This window comes from Oncorhynchus masou, chromosome 1 (genome assembly GCF_036934945.1).
Source record: "Oncorhynchus masou masou isolate Uvic2021 chromosome 1, UVic_Omas_1.1, whole genome shotgun sequence".
Classification (NCBI taxonomy): Eukaryota; Metazoa; Chordata; class Actinopteri; order Salmoniformes; family Salmonidae; genus Oncorhynchus; species Oncorhynchus masou.
Window position 1 is genome coordinate 8,372,386 of NC_088212.1, and position 17,415 is coordinate 8,389,800.

Consider the following 17,415-nt stretch of genomic DNA (forward strand, 5'->3'; position numbering starts at 1 on the left):
AATTAAACATTTAAACAGTGTCTGAAGGTAAACCTTTACGCACTGTTGTGACCCACTTCCTCAACCTAAACCGTTTCCTGGGTGAGAGGACACCATGCCCCTCATTTCTCATAGCATGTTGTACTGATCTTACAAACTTTCTAGGATCAGGAAAAAAAGCCTCAAGATTAACTTTTTTCCCCTTAGTCTCATTCAGGAACCTTGTCAGTTCTCTCAACGTGGACTTAGACCCCTCTGGTTGACTAGCTGTCAGCTCCGGGCCAATTGAAGAGGAGTCTGAAAAAAATAACTCCTCATCCTCTTCCTCAGACTCACTTTCCTCCTCATCTCTATCTCCCACCCTGACCACCTGCCCTTTCTCTCTGGTTAGGGCCTCACCCACAGCAACAGGCAACATTTCCATGGTGCCTTTGTTCACACCCTTTTTCCTTTTCCTCTTGACACCCTCCTCCTCCCCCCCTAATCTCTTACACTTCCCCACTATACTCTCCTCATCCACTAGAATAACCTGACTAGACGCAGTATCATCTGCACCACCCTCCATAGCATGACTAGGGCCAGCCTCAGCTACACCACCCTCCATAGCATGACTAGGGCCAGCCTCAGCTACACCACCCTCCATAGCATGACTAGGGCCAGCCTCAGCTACACCACCCTCCATAGGCCCAGCACCCTCCATAGCATGACTAGGGCCAGCCTCAGCTACACCACCCTCCATAGCATGACTAGGGCCAGCCTCAGCTACACCACCCTCCATAGCATGACTAGGGCCAGCCTCAGCTACACCACCCTCCATAGCATGACTAGGGCCAGCCTCAGCTATACCACCCTCCATAGCATGACTAGGCCCAGCATCATCTGCACCACCCTCCATAGCATGACTAGGGCCAGCCTCAGCTACACCACCCTCCATAGCATGTCTAGGCCCAGCCTCAGCTACCCCACCATCTCTAGCCTGACTAGACCCAGCCTCTGCTTCTCCACCATCTCTAGCCTGACTAGACCCAGCCTCCACTACCCTACCATCTCTAGCCTGACTAGACCCAGCCTCTGCTTCTCCACCATCTCTAGCCTGACTAGACCCAGCCTCATCTACACCACCATCTCTAGCCTGACTAGACCCAGCCTCTGCTTCTCCACCATCTCTAGCCTGACTAGACCCAGCCTCCACTACCCTACCATCTCTAGCCTGACTAGACCCAGCCTCTGCTTCTCCACCATCTCTAGCCTGACTAGACCCAGCCTCATCTACACCACCATCTCTAGACTGACTAGACCCAGCCTCTGCTTCTCCACCATCTCTAGCCTAGACCCAGCCTCATCTACACCACCATCTCAGCCTGACTCAGCCTTCTACCCACCATCTCTAGCCTGACTAGACCCAGCCTGACTAGACCCAGCCTCCACTACCCTACCATCTCTAGCCTGACTAGACCCAGCCTCATCTACACCACCATCTCTAGCCTGACTAGACCCAGCCTCTGCTTCTCCACCATCTCTAGCCTGACTAGACCCAGCCTCAGCTACACCACCATCTCTAGACTGACTAGACCCAGCCTCATCTACACCACCATCTCTAGCCTGACTAGACCCAGCCTCTGCTTCTCCACCATCTCTAGCCTGACTAGACCCAGCCTCTGCTTCTCCACCATCTCTAGCCTGACTAGACCCAGCCTCATCTACACCACCATCTCTAGACTGACTAGGCCCAGCCTCTGCATCTCCTTACCCCGCATTTTGACCTCGATTTCCCCCACTTGCGCTTGTACCCTCACCTTTTCTATGGCCTTTATGTGGGCACGCAAAGCTCTTGTGCCCCAAATCCCCACATTCAAAACACCGTAGACTATCTGTGCTGGCAAAACCTGCATAGAGCCCCTCCCCATGCCTCACTTTAAAATGCACATTTAGCTGTTGCTCATTATTGTTCAGAAACATAAACACTTGCCTCCTGAACGAAACGACGTGCTTAACGGCATCTGCCTGAAAACCTGCTGACAGTACACGGAAACCGCTAGCAAACTTACCAAAACGACTCAGCTCTTTCCTAATTTGATCATCTGTAATAAACGGAGGCAAATTTGCCACTACAACTCTTGTTGAAGGGGTAGAGAGAGGTGAAATTGACACCAACACATCCCTTACAAATATTCCGCTAGCAATTAGCCTACCGACCAAATTAGCCCTTTTCATGAACACAACCACAGCTTTGTTCATTCTAGAAGCAGAATGTATAAACTCAGCTCCTACCTGTTCACCGACCGCGAGCAGAACCTCCTCCACCTTAACTCCGTTCTCAGGAACACACCTGAATCCATGCTGTATCGACAGCGTCTCCTCCGCGCTAGGCTGAGAAGCCATTGCGCACACTACACCTTCCAACCCCCAGGAAAGTTACTCTGTCCTCTTCCACCCTAACTTTAAAAAGAAAAACTTTGGATACCGCTAAAAACAAATATTACATTAACCCTCCACCATACAAAATAACATGTAAAGAAAAGAATCAAGAACGTTAGTTAGGATAGAGCTTTCCACACCAAACACTCAAACTCCAAAAACACCCAGCATGCACCGAGAGAGAGAGAGAGAGAGAGAGAGAGAGAGAGAGAGAGGCTTTTCCTTAATTGGATCTAAGATGGCGCTGACAGACATGGCAGCTCTGCTTCTAGCTTCTAAGCAATTTGGCTGTATTTAGTTTTTTTGTGTGTTGTTTCTTACATTATCTTATCTTATATTACTGTCACACCCTGACCTTAGTATTCTTCGTTTTCCTTGTTATTTTGGTTAGGTCAGGGTGTGACATGGGTGATGTATGTGTTTTTTCTTATCTAGGGGTTTTGTATGTTTATTGGGCTCACCCTTTCTAGGTAGTTTGAATGTCTATGGTTGCCTAGATTGGTTCTCAATTAGAGGCAGCTGTCTGTCTTGTCTCTGATTGGGAACCATATTTAGGCAGCCATATTCTGTGGGTACTTTGTGGGTGATTATCTATGTCTGTGTTCGTTGCTTGTGTCAACAAAGTTTTCTTATTATAGTGTCACGGTCGTTATTCGTTTATTGTTTTGGTTCAGTTTACTTCATGTTCTTTCTTCAATAAAGAAGAATGTATACGAACCACGCCGCGTTTTGGTCCTCAACCTTCTACTCCATATTACGATCGTGACAATTACCCAGAAAGCTTTTTGTTTTATTACAGCCGGAAATAACTTTTGGATATCAGAGCAGCGTTAACTCACCAGCAATACGACCAGAAATATGATTTTCACGAATTGGATCCTTTGTTTGTACCCCCAGAGTGCAATTGAACTTATTACAGAGGCTGCTGGGGAAGAAGAGGTATTTGGACTTCTAGTTCGACTCAGGACCATCCACCACTTCGAGTGTTTTACTCGCTAATGTTCAGTCCTTGGACAATAAAGTAGATTGAGCTCAGGGCGAGGATCTCCTTCCAGAGAGACATCAGGGACTGTAACATACTCTGTTTCGGGGAATCATGACCCTCTCCGGACATACTGTCCCCATCCATACAGCCAGCTGGATTCGCAATACTTTGCTCAGACAGGAATAAAGAACTCTGCGAGAAGAAAAAAAGCAGAGGTGTATGTTTCATGATTAACTACTGATTGTGATTGTGATAACATACAGATACTCAATTCCTTTTGTTCAACCGACGTAGAATATCTCACCGCAAGGCTCTCCAGAGGGTTGTGCGGTCTGCCCAACGCATCACCGGGGGCAAACTACCTGCCCTCCAGGACACCTACACCATCCGATATCACAGGAAGGACATCAACCACCCGAGCCACTGCCTGTTCACCCCGCTATCATCCAGAAGGCGAGGTCAGTACAGGTGCATCAAAGCAGGGACCGAGAGACTGAAAAACAGCTTCTATCGCAAGGCCATCAGACTGTTAAACAGCCATCAATAGCCGTCTACCTCCCGGTTACTCAACCCTGCACCTTAGAGGCTGCTGCCCTATATACAAAGACATGGAATCACTGGTCACTTTAATGTTTACATACTGCTTTAATAATTTCATATGTACTATATTCTATTCTACTGTATTTTAGTCAATGCCACTGTGACATTGTTCGTCCTAATATTTATATATTTGTTAATTCCATTATTTTACTTTTAGATTTGTGATTTGTGTGTATTGTTGTGAATTGTTATATACTACTGCACTGTTGGAGCTAGGAACACAAGCATTTTGCTACAATAACATCTGCTAAATATGTTTATGTGACCAATAAAATGATTTGGATTTGCTCAACTCATGTTTCCTCTCTCGCCTCCTTTGGAAAAGGGTGAAAGGTCATCGAGGAGCGGCGGTGAGGAGAGGGAACGTGTACGAAAACACTCCCACTCACGTGTCATCAGGCATATTACCTTTACAGGGGTGGATCCCAAATTAAATGGGTTACATGATGAAGTTAGTAGTTCAAGACATTTTTTTTAGATAAGAAGATAAATAGCATTTCGTTTTTTTCTCCTCTGATAAAACAAAAGCTGATTGAAAATTCTTCCACTAAGGAACTCTGGTATGATACCCGTGATCCTCAATGAAAAGTGGCTATCAAGGTGGGAAGAACACCGTTCCATTCGCCCACTAACAAATTGACATCTCCTTCAGCCCTCGACCTCTTATCAGTTTCTGGGTCACAGAGCAGAGAGGATGTAGAGATCGAGAGAGAACTACACCCACTTACTCTAACAACAGGAAATGACTTCACTCCCTCTGTACAGGCGAGCTGCTGTACCAGGCCCAGTCCCCTGACGAAGGTGCCTTGGTAACCGCTGCACGCAATTTTGGCTTTGTGTTCCGCTCTCGCACGCCAGAGAGCGTCACCATCGTAGAGATGGGAGAACAACACAGTTACGAACTCCTCGCCATCCTTGACTTCAACAACGTCCGCAAGAGGATGTCCGTCATTGGTAAACAGCCCTCTGGAAACATGTTTCATGGGAGATTTAAGTTCCTTGCTGCTCATTGTAAGATGTCTATGCAAACATAATCCTTACTGTGTGTGTGTGTGTGTGTGTGTGTGACAGTACGGAGCCCAGAGGGGAAGCTGTGTTTATACTGTAAAGGAGCAGACACCATGGTCTATGAGAGGCTGGACCAGTCCTGTACCAAGCTGATGGATGTCACCACTGAACACCTCAATGTAAAAGTGTGTGTCAGAGGAGGCTGGTGGGAGGAGCTATAAGAGGAAGTTGTAATAGCTGGATAAGAATAAATCGAACGGTATCAAACACATGGAAACATTGATTCTGTTCCAACCATGACATTGAGCCCCTCCTCTTATAGCGCTTCCCACCAGCCTCCTCTGGTGTGTGTGTGTGTGTGTGTGTGTGCATCTGCGTGTGGGTCTGTGTAGGAGAGAGAGGGGGAGTGTGTGTGGGGGTGACTAGGGTGGGGGAGACAGAGGGAGGGGGAGACAGAGGGAGGGGGAGACAGGGAGGGGAGACAGAGGGAGGGGGAGACATAGGGAGGGGGAGACAGAGAGGGGGAGACATAGGGAGGGGGAGACAGAGAGAGGGAGAACCAGAGAGAGGGAGAGCCAGAGAGAGGGAGAGCCAGAGAGAGGGGAGCCGGAGAGAGGGGGAGACGGAGGGAGGGGGAGGGGAGAGAGGGGAGAGGGGGAGACGGACGGTGGGAGGGGGAGACAGGGGGAGGGGGAGACGGAAAGAGGGGGAGACAGAGAGAGGGAGAGCCAGAGAGAGGGAGAGCCAGAGAGAGAGGGAGACAGAGGGAGGCGGAGACGGAGGGAGGCGGAGACGGAGGGAGGGGGAGACAGGGGGGGAGACGGAGAGAGGGGGAGACAGAGGGAGGGGGAGACGGAGGGAGGGGGAGACAGAGAGGGGAGAGCCAGAGAGAGAGGGAGACAGAGGGAGGCGGAGACGGAGGGAGGGGGAGGCGGAGGGAGGGGGAGACGGAGGGAGGGGGAGACAGGGGGGACGGTGAGAGGGGGAGACGGAGGGAGGGGGAGACGGAGGGAGGGGGGGAGAGGGAGGGGGAGCCAGAGAGAGGGGGAGCCAGAGAGAGGGGGAGCAGAGAGAGAGGGAGACGGAGGGAGGCGGAGACGGAGGGGGAGGGGAGACGGTGAGGGGGAGACGGAGATGGGGGAGACAGAGGGGGGAGAGCCAGAGGGAGGGAGAGCCAGAGAGAGGGAGAGCCAGAGAGAGAGGGGGAGCCAGAGAGAGGGGGAGAGGGGGAGACGAGACAGTGAGAGAGGGGGAGACGGAGGGAGGGGGAGACAGGGGGAGGGGGAGACGGAGGGGGAGAGGGGGAGACGGAGGGAGGGGAGCCAGAGAGAGGGGGAGCCAGAGAGAGGGGAGAGCCGGAGGAGAGGGAGACGGAGGGAGGGGGAGACGGAGGGAGGGGGAGACGGTGAGAGGGGGAGACGGAGGGAGGGGGAGACAGAGGGAGGGAGAGACAGAGAGGGGGAGAGCCAGAGAGAGGGAGAGCCAGAGAGAGGGGGAGACAGAGGGAGGGGAGACGGAGGGAGGGGGAGACGGAGGGGGGGGAGACGGGGGAGGGGGAGACGGTGAGAGGGGGAGACGGAGGGAGGGGGAGACGGAGGGAGGGGGAGACAGGGGAGGGGGAGCCAGAGGGAGGGGGACGGGGGGGAGGGGGAGCCAGAGAGAGGGAGAGCCAGAGGGAGGAGAGCCAGAGGGAGGGGGAGACGGAGGGAGGGGGAGACGGAGGAGGGGGAGACGGAGGGGGGGAGACGGAGGGAGAGGGGAGCCAGGAGGGAGGGGAGAGAGGGAGAGACGGTGAGAGGGGGAGACGGAGATGGGGGAGACAGAGGGAGGGGGACGGAGCCAGAGAGAGGGAGAGCCAGAGAGGGAGGGGGAGACGGAGAGAGGGGGAGACGGAGAGAGGGGGAGACGGAGGGAGGGGGAGGCGGAGGGAGGGGGAGACGGAGGGAGGGGGAGACGGAGGGAGGGGGAGACGGAGGGAGGGGGAGACGGAGGGAGGGGGAGACGGGAGAGGGGAGACGGGAGAGAGGGGGAGACGGAGAGAGGGGGAGACGGAGAGAGGGGGAGACATAGAGAGGGGGAGACAGAGGAAGGAAGAGCGAGAGAGAGACTCTGAGTGTGTCTGCCTCTCTCTTCCTCCCTGTACTTCTGTGAAAGAGTGGCTCAATAAATATAAAGCCATCCCAAATCACATTGTATAAAAATTGTGTGTGTGTTCTGTCCCTACAGGAGTTTGCTGGTGAGGGCCTGCGGACCCTGGCTCTAGCTTATAAGGACCTGGATGAGGAATACTTCAGCAGCTGGAAACAGCGCCACCATGAGGCCAGCACAGCCCTGGAGGACAGAGAGGACAAACTCGACCTGCTCTATGAGGAGATAGAGAAAGACCTGATGGTAGGAAGGAGTTAAACACTTAAACCAGGATCAGAAGAACGTCTCCAGACAAAGACTGGATGTCTTAAAGTGAAGTTGGCCGGTTGAAAATTAAATCCAGGGAAAATTAGAAATAAACTTCCCAATAAAAAGTTCCTGCTTAATTTCATGTTTTAACAGTAAATTACCCCTGAACCAGGGTCAGTTTAGCTTTGACAGGTTAAATATATAAAAAATACCTAATGGTATGTCCTGAACACTGAACCAGGGGCTTTGACAGGTTAAATATATAAAAATACCTAATGGTATGCCCTGAACACTGAACCAGGTTCAACAAATTACAGATATGAAAAGACCTAATGGTATGCCCTGAACACTGAACCAGGGTCAGTTTAGCTCTTACAGATAGAGAAAGGAGTGTAATTAAATGTGTGTGTGTGTGTGTGTGTGTGTGTGTGTGTGTGTGTGTGTGTGTGTGTGTGTGTGTGTGTGTGTGTGTGTGTGTGTGTGTGTAGTTGCTGGGAGCTACAGCCATAGAGGATAAGCTCCAGGATGGTGTGCCACAGACCATCGAGCAGCTCGCCAAAGCTGACATCAAGATCTGGGTGCTCACTGGCGACAAACAGGGTTAGTCAACAAGCAACATACTCTCAGCTATCTGCCTCACATATAACAGAATAATAATAGGTTTTCCCAGAGAGTCCTAGCCAAAATTCTTGCGTGAGAAATTGCTCTTTGCAAAGAAGCAATTTTTAATTTAAATTTTTTTACAATTTTAATTGAAAATAATAACAGTAAGGTATTTAATTGTTACCCAGATTTGATGTTAAGCTCAAATGGCTGCATTGGATATTTAAAGGGTTGGTAAAATAAAAATAAAATAAATGTTATCTTATTCTGGACAACGATGTTGTTGTTTCTTCCAAACCATCAAGGTACTTAAGCCACATCTATCTCTATGTCTAACCCAGAGGAGGTTGGTGGGATGGGGCTACAGGAGGCTGGTGGGATGGGGCTACAGGAGGACGGGCTCATTGTGACGGTTGGAATGTAATTCATGTAAAGCAGTGGAGGATGCTGAGGGGAGGACAAATCATAATATTGGTCAAAATGGAGTGAATGAAACAGTATCATATGCATGTTTTCATGTTTGACACCATTCCATTCACTCCATTCCATTCATTCCATTCACTCCATTCCATTCACTCCATTCCATTCACTCCATTCCATTCACTCCATTCCATTCACTCCATTCCATTCACTCCATTCCATTCACTCCATTCCATTCACTCCATTCCATTCCATCCATTCCATTCACTCCATTCCATTCACTCCATTCCATTCACTCCATTCCAATCACTCCATTCCATTCACTCCATTCCAATCCTCCATTCCATTCACTCCATTCCAATCCATTCCATTCCATTCACTCCATTCCATTCACTCCATTCCATTCACTCCATTCCACTCCATTCCATTCACTCCATTCCATTCACATTCCCATTCCATTCACTCCATTCCATTCACTTCCATTCCATTCCATTCACTCCATTCCATTCCATTCACTCCATTCCATTCACTCCATTCCATTCACTCCATTCCAATCAGTCCATTCCATTCACACCATTCCATTCACTCCATTCCATTCACTCCATTCCATTCACTCCATTCCATTCACTCCATTCCATTCCATTCATTCCATTCCATTCCATTCACTCCATTCCATTCACTCCATTCCAATCACTCCATTCCATTCCATTCACTCCATTCCATTCACTCCATTCCATTCATTCACTCCATTCCATTCACACCATTCCAATCACTCCTTCCATTCACCATTCCATTCACTCCATTCCATTCCATTCCATTCACTCCATTCCATTCACTCCATTCCATTCACTCCATTCCATTCACTCCCTTCCATTCACTCCATTCCATTCCATCCATTCCATTCACTCCATTCCATTCATTCCATTCCTTCCATTCCATTCCATTCCATTCACTCCCTTCCATTCACTCCATTCCATTCACTCCATTCCATTCACACCATTCCATTCACTCCATTCACTCCATTCCATTCACTCCATTCCAATCACACAATTCCAATCACTCCATTCCATTCACTCCATTCCATTCACACCATTCCATTCACTCCATTCCATTCACTCCATTCCATTCACTCCATTCACTCCATTCCATTCCATTCACTCCATTCCATTCACTCCATTCCATTCACTCCATTCCATTCACTCCATTCCATTCCATTCAATCATTCCATTCCATTCACTCCATTCCATTCACTCCATTCCATTCATTCCATTCCATTCACTCCATTCCATTCACTCCATTCCATTCACTCCATTCCATTCATTCCATTCCATTCACTCCATTCCATTCACTCCATTCCATTCACTCCCTTCCATTCACTTCATTCCATTCACACCATTCCATTTACTCCATTCCATTCACTCCATTCCATTCACTCCATTCCATTCACTCCATTCCAACAGTCCATTCACTCCATTCACTCCATTCCATTCACTCCATTCCATTCACTCCATTCCATTCACTCCATTCCATTCCATTCATTCCATTCCATTCCATTCACTCCATTCCATTCACTCCATTCCATTCACACCATTCCATTTACTCCATTCCATTCACTCCATTCCATTCACTCCATTCACTCCATTCCATTCCATTCACTCCATTCCATTCACTCCATTCCATTCACTCCATTCCATTCCATTCCATTCACTCCATTCCATTCCATTCCATTCACTCCATTCCATTCATTCCATTCCATTCACTCCATTCCATTCACTCCATTCCAATCACTCCATTCCATTCACTCCATTCCATTCCATTCACTCCATTCCATTCACACCATTTCAATCACTCCATTCCATTCACACCTTCCATTCACTCCATTCCATTCACATTCCATTCACTCCATTCCATTCCATTCACTCCATTCCATTCACTCCATTCCATTCACTCCATTCCATTCACTCCATTCCATTCATCCATTCCATTCACTCCATTCCATTCCATTCACTCCATTCCATTCACTCCCTTCCATTCACTCCATTCCATTCACTTCCATTCCATTCCATTCACTCCATTCCATTCACTCCATTTCAATCACTCCATTCCATTCACTCCATTCCATTCACTCCATTCCAATCACTCCATTCCAATCACTCCATTCCATTCACTCCATTCCATTCACTCCATTTCCAATCACTCCATTCCATTCACTCCATTCCATTCACTCCATTCCATTCACATTCCATTCACTCCATTCCATTCACTCCATTCCATTCACTCCATTCACTCCATTCCATTCCATTCACTCCATTTCCATCACTCCATTCCATTCACTCCATTCACTCCATTCCATTCACTCCATTCCATTCACTCCATTCCATTCACTCCATTCCATTCACTCCATTCACTCCATTCCATTCACTCCATTCCATTCACTCCATTTCCATTCTCCATTCCATTCCATTGCATTCACTCCATTCCATTCACTCCATTCCATTCACTCCATTTATTCACTCCATTCCAATCACTCCATTCCATTCACTCCTCCATTCACTCCATTCCATTCACTCCATTCCATTCACTCCATTCCATTCACTCCATTCCATTCACTTCACTCCATTCACTCCATTCCATTCACTCCATTTCCATTCAATCCATTCCAATCACTCCATTCCATTCACTCCATTCACTCCATTCTATTCACTCCATTCCATTCACTCCATTCTATTCACTCCATTCACTCCATTCCATTCACTCCATTCCATTCACTCCATTCCGTTCACACCATTCCATTCACTCCATTCCATTCACTCCATTCTATTCACTCCATTCCATTCACACCATTCCATTTCACTTCCATTCACTCCATTCCATTCCATTCACTCCATTCCATTCACTCCATTCCATTCAATCCATTCCATTCACTCCATTCCATTCACTCCATTCCATTCACACCATTCCATTCACTCCATTCCATTCACTCCATTCCAATCACTCCATTCCATTCACTCCATTCCATTCACACCATTCCAATCACTCCATTCCATTCACTCCATTCCATTCACTCCATTCCATTCACTCCATTCCATTCACTCCATTCCATTCACTCCATTCCATTCACTCCAGTCCATTCACATCATTCCATTCACTCCATTCCATTCACTCCATTCCAATCACTCCATTCCATTCACATTCCATTCACTCCATTCCATTCACTCCATTCCATTCACTCCATTCCATTCACTCCATTCCATTCACTCCATTCCATTCACTCCATTCCATTCACTCCATTCCATTCACTCCATTCCATTCACTCCATTCCATTCACTCCATTCCATTCACTCCATTCCATTCACTCCATTCCATTCACACCATTCCATTCACTCCATTCCATTCACTCCATTCCATTCACTCCATTCCATTCACTCCATTCCATTCACATTCCATTCACTCCATTCCATTCACTCCATTCACTCCATTCCATTCACTCCATTCCATTCACTCCATTCCATTCACTCCATTCCATTCACTCCATTCCATTCACTCCATTCCATTCACACCATTCCATTCACTCCATTCCATTCCATCCATTCCATTCACTCCATTCCATTCACTCCATTCCATTCACTCCATTCCATTCATTCCATTCCATTCACTCCTTCCATTCACTCCATTCCATTCACTCCATTCCATTCACTCCATTCCATTCACAACATTCCATTCACTCCATTCCATTCACAACATTACATTCACTCCATTCCATTCACTCCATTCCAATCACTCCATTCCAATCACTCCATTCCATTCACTCCATTCCATTCACTCCATTCCATTCACACCATTCCATTCACTCCATTCCATTCACTCCATTCCATTCACTCCATTCCATTCACTCCATTCCATTCACTCCATTCACTCCATTCCATTCACTCCATTCCAATCACCCATTCCATTCACACCATTCCATTTTCCATTCACTCCATTCCATTCACTCCATTCACTCCATTCCATTCACTCCATTCCAATCACTCCATTCCATTCACTCCTTCCATTCACTCCATTCCATTCACTCCATTCCATTCACTCCATTCCATTCACTCCATTCCATTCACTCCATTCCATTCACTCCATTCCATTCACTCCATTCCATTCCATTCATTCCATTCACTCCATTCCATTCACTCATTCCATTCACTCCATTCCATTCACTCCATTCCATTCACTCCATTCCATTCACTCCATTCCATTCCATTCACTCCATTCCATTCACTCCATTCCATTCACTCCATTCCATTCACTCCATTCCATTCACTCCATTCCATTCACACCATTCCATTCACTCCATTCATTCAATTCCATTCACTCCATTCCATTCCATTCACTCCATTCCATTCACTCCATTCCATTCACTCCATTCCATTCACTCCATTCCATTCACTCCTTCCATTCACTCCATTCCATTCACTCCATTCCATTCACTCCATTCCATTCCATTCACTCCATTCCAATCACTCCATTCCATTCACTCCCTTCCATTCACTCCATTCCATTCACTCCATTCCATTCACTCCATTCCATTCACTCCATTCCATTCACTCCATTCCATTCACTCCATTCCATTCACTCCATTTCAATCCATTCCATTCACTCCATTCTATTCACTCCATTCCAATCACTCCATTCCAATCACTCCATTCCATTCACTCCATTCCATTCACTCCATTCCAATCACTCCATTCCATTCACTCCATTTCCATTCACTCCATTCCATTCACTCCATTCCATTCACTCCATTCCATCACTCCATTCCAATCACTCCATTCCATTCACTCCATTCCAATCACTCCATTCCATTCACACCATTCCATTCACTCCATTCCAATCACTCCATTCCATTCACACCATTCAATTCACTCCATTCCATTCACTCCATTCCAATCACTCCATTCCATTCACTCCATTCACTCCATTCTATTCACTCCATTCCATTCACTCCATTCCATTCACTCCATTCCATTCACTCCATTCCATTCACTCCATTCCATTCCATTCACTCCAATTCCAATCACTCCATTCCATTCACACCATTCCATTCACTCCATTCCAATCACTCCATTCCATTCACACCATTCCATTCACTCCATTCCATTCACTCCATTCCACTCCATTCCATTCCATTCACACCATTCCATTCACTCCATTCCATTCATTCCATTCCATTCACTCCATTCCATTCACTCCATTCCAATCACTCCATTCCATTCACTCCATTCCATTCACTCCATTCCATTCACTCCATTCCAATCACTCCATTCCATTCACACCATTACATTCACTCCATTCCATTCACTTCATTCCATTCACTCCATTCCATTCACTCCATTCCATTCACTCCATTCCATTCACTCCATTCCATTCCCTTCCATTCATCCATTCCATTCACTCCATTCCATTCACTCCATTCCATTCACTCCATTCCATTCACTCCATTCCATTCACTCCATTCCATTCACTCCATTCCATTCATTCCATTCACTCCATTTCACTCCATTCCATTCACTCCATTCCATTCACTCCATTCCATTCACTCCATTCCATTCACTCCATTCCATTCACTCCATTCCAATCACTCCATTCCATTCATTCACCATTCCATTCACTCCATTCCATTCACTCCATTCACTCCATTCCATTCACTCCATTCCAATCACCCATTCCATTCACATCCATTACATTTCTCCATTCACTCCATTCCATTCACTCCATTCCATTCATTCCATTCACTCCATTCCAATCACTCCATTCCATTCACTCCCTTCCATTCACTCCATTCCATTTCTCCATTCCATTCACTCCATTCCATTCACTCCATTCCAATCACTCCATTCCATTCACACCATTACATTCACTCCATTCACTCAATTCCATTCACTCCATTCACTCCATTCCATTCACTCCATTCCATTCACTCCATTCCATTCACTCCATTCCATTCACAACTCATTCATTCCATTCACTCCCTTCCATTCACTCCATTCCATTCTCTCCATTCCATTCACTCCATTCCATTCACTCCATTCCAATCACTCCATTCCATTCACTCCATTCCATTCACTCCATTCACTCAATTCCATTCACTCCATTCCCTTCCATTCCATTCACTCCATTACATTCACTCCATTCCATTCACTCCATTCCAATCACTCCATTCCATTCACTCCATTCCATTCACTCCATTCCATTCACTCCAATCCATTCACTCCATTCCATTCCATTCACTCCATTCCAATCACTCCATTCCATTCACTCCTTCCATTCACTTACATTCACTCCATTCCATTCACTCCACTCCATTCACTCCATTCCATTCACTCATTCCATTCACTCCATTCCATTCACTCCATTCACTCCATTCCATTCACTCCATTCACTCCATTCCAATCACTCCATTCCATTCACTCCATTCCATTCACTCCATTCCATTCACTCCATTCCATTCACTCCATTCCATTCACTCCATTCCATTCACTCCATTCCATTCACTCCATTCCAATTCCCTGTTCCTTAAGGTGTATTTGTACTTGTTTTTTTACTGATTCTACTGCTTGCATCAGTCACCTGATGTAGAATAGAGTTCCATGTAGTCATGGCTCTCCATGTAGTACTGTACTGTACATTTCCCGTAGTCTGTTCTGGACTTGGGGATTGTGAAGAGACCTCCGGTGGCATGTATTAGATACCATTCTACTCATTCAGCTCCAGCCATTACCACAAGGCCGTCCTCCCCAATTAGGGTGCCACCAACCTCCTTTGATGTGTAGGACCATATGTCCACAACACTGTGTCTGTCTCCAACTATCATATTGTGTGTTTTTGTCATGTGACAGAGACGGCGGAGAACATTGGCTACTCCTGCAACATGCTGCGAGAGGAGATGAACGACATCTTCATCGTGTCGGCCAACAACTCAGACGATGTCAGACAGGAACTGAGGTCAGAGGGTTTGACATCATAACCCTGCCTGCCACAATACTAACACCGTTTGTCCAGGGTTTACTACCAACCCAGCACCAATACACCTCATTCAACTTATAATGGCCTTTAAATGGAGACGGATTAGTTGACCGGGTTGTAAATTGGGATTGGAACAATGCCTGTCATTGTTACTATTCTTCAGAACCAGAATAGACCATCACATCCCATCCCAGGTTGATAACATCCCAGGTTGATAACATCTCATCCCAGGTTGATAACATCCCATCTCATCCCAGGTTGATAACATCCCATCCCAGGTTGATAACATCCCATCTCATCCCAGGTTGATAACATCCCATCCCAGGTTGATAACATCTCATCCCAGGTTGATAACATCCCATCCCAGGTTGATAACATCCCATCTCATCCCAGGTTGATAACATCCCATCCCAGGTTGATAACATCCCATCCCAGGTTGATAACATCCCATCCCAGGTTGATAACATCCCATCCCAGGTTGATAACATAGACATGGTGGAATAGAATGAGATGAGAGGATTTGTTTTGTATTGAACCAGGAATGCATGGAGCACCATGAAACCAGGTGCAGAGGAGGAGGCCAATTTCATGCCAGAGGGTAACAAGCCGGGGAACAAGCCGAAGGTGGTCAGGGACGAGGAGGTGAACGGGGAGTACGGCCTGGTCATCAACGGACACAGTCTGGTGAGACACTACCGTCCTATTTACTGTAAATCAGTCTGGTGAGACACTACAGTCCTATTTACTGTAAATCAGTCTGGTGAGACACTACAGTCCTATTTACTGTAAATCAGTCTGGTGAGACACTACAGTCCTATTTACTGTAAATCAGTCTGGTGAGACACTACAGTCCTATTTACTGTAAATCAGTCTGGTGAGACACTACAGTCCTATTTACTTTAGTCTGTGAGACAAAGTCCTATTTACTGTAGTCTGGTGAGACACTACCGTCCTATTTACTGTAAATCAGTCTGGTGAGACACTACAGTCCTATTTACTGTAGTCTGGTGAGACACTACCGTCCTATTTACTGTAAATCAGTCTGGTGAGACACTACAGTCCTATTTACTGTAAATCAGTCTGGTGAGACACTACAGTCCTATTTACTGTAAATCAGTCTGGTGAGACACTACAGTCCTATTTACTGTAAATCAGTCTGGTGAGACACTACAGTCCTATTTACTGTAAATCAGTCTGGTGAGACACTACAGTCCTATTTACTGTAAATAGTCTGGTGAGACACTACAGTCCTATTTACTGTAGTCTGGTGAGACACTACAGTCCTATTTACTGTAAATCAGTCTGGTGAGACACTACAGTCCTATTTACTGTAGTCTGGTGAGACACTACAGTCCTATTTACTGTAAATCAGTCTGGTGAGACACTACAGTCCTATTTACTGTAAATCAGTCTGGTGAGACACTACAGTCCTATTTACTGTAAATCAGTCTGGTGAGACACTACAGTCCTATTTACTGTAAATCAGTCTGGTGAGACACTACAGTCCTATTTACTGTAAATCAGTCTGGTGAGACACTACAGTCCTATTTACTGTAAATCAGTCTGGTGAGACACTACAGTCCTATTTACTGTAAGTCTGGTCTGGTGAGACACTACAGTCCTATTTACTGTAAATCAGTCTGGTGAGACACTACAGTCCTATTTACTGTGGTCTGGTGAGACACTACCGTCCTATTTACTGTGGTCTGGTGAGACACTACAGTCCTATTTACTGTAGTCTGGTGAGACACTACAGTCCTATTTACTGTGGTCTGGTGAGACACTACCGTCCTATTTACTGTGGTCTGGTGAGACACTACAGTCCTATTTACTGTAAATCAGTCTGGTGAAACACTACAGTCCTATTTACTGTGGTCTGGTGAGACACTACCGTCCTATTTACTGTGGTCTGGTGAGACACTACAGTCCTATTTACTGTGGTCTGGTGAGACACTACCGTCCTATTTACTGTGGTCTGGTGAGACACTACA

General features: G+C 46.6%; 1 pseudogene; it reads left to right on the forward strand.

Annotated features, from left to right (window-relative positions):
- Window positions 1-17,415, forward strand: part of LOC135506452 (probable phospholipid-transporting ATPase IM) — a 123,833-nt pseudogene that overhangs the window by 93,259 nt on the left and 13,159 nt on the right.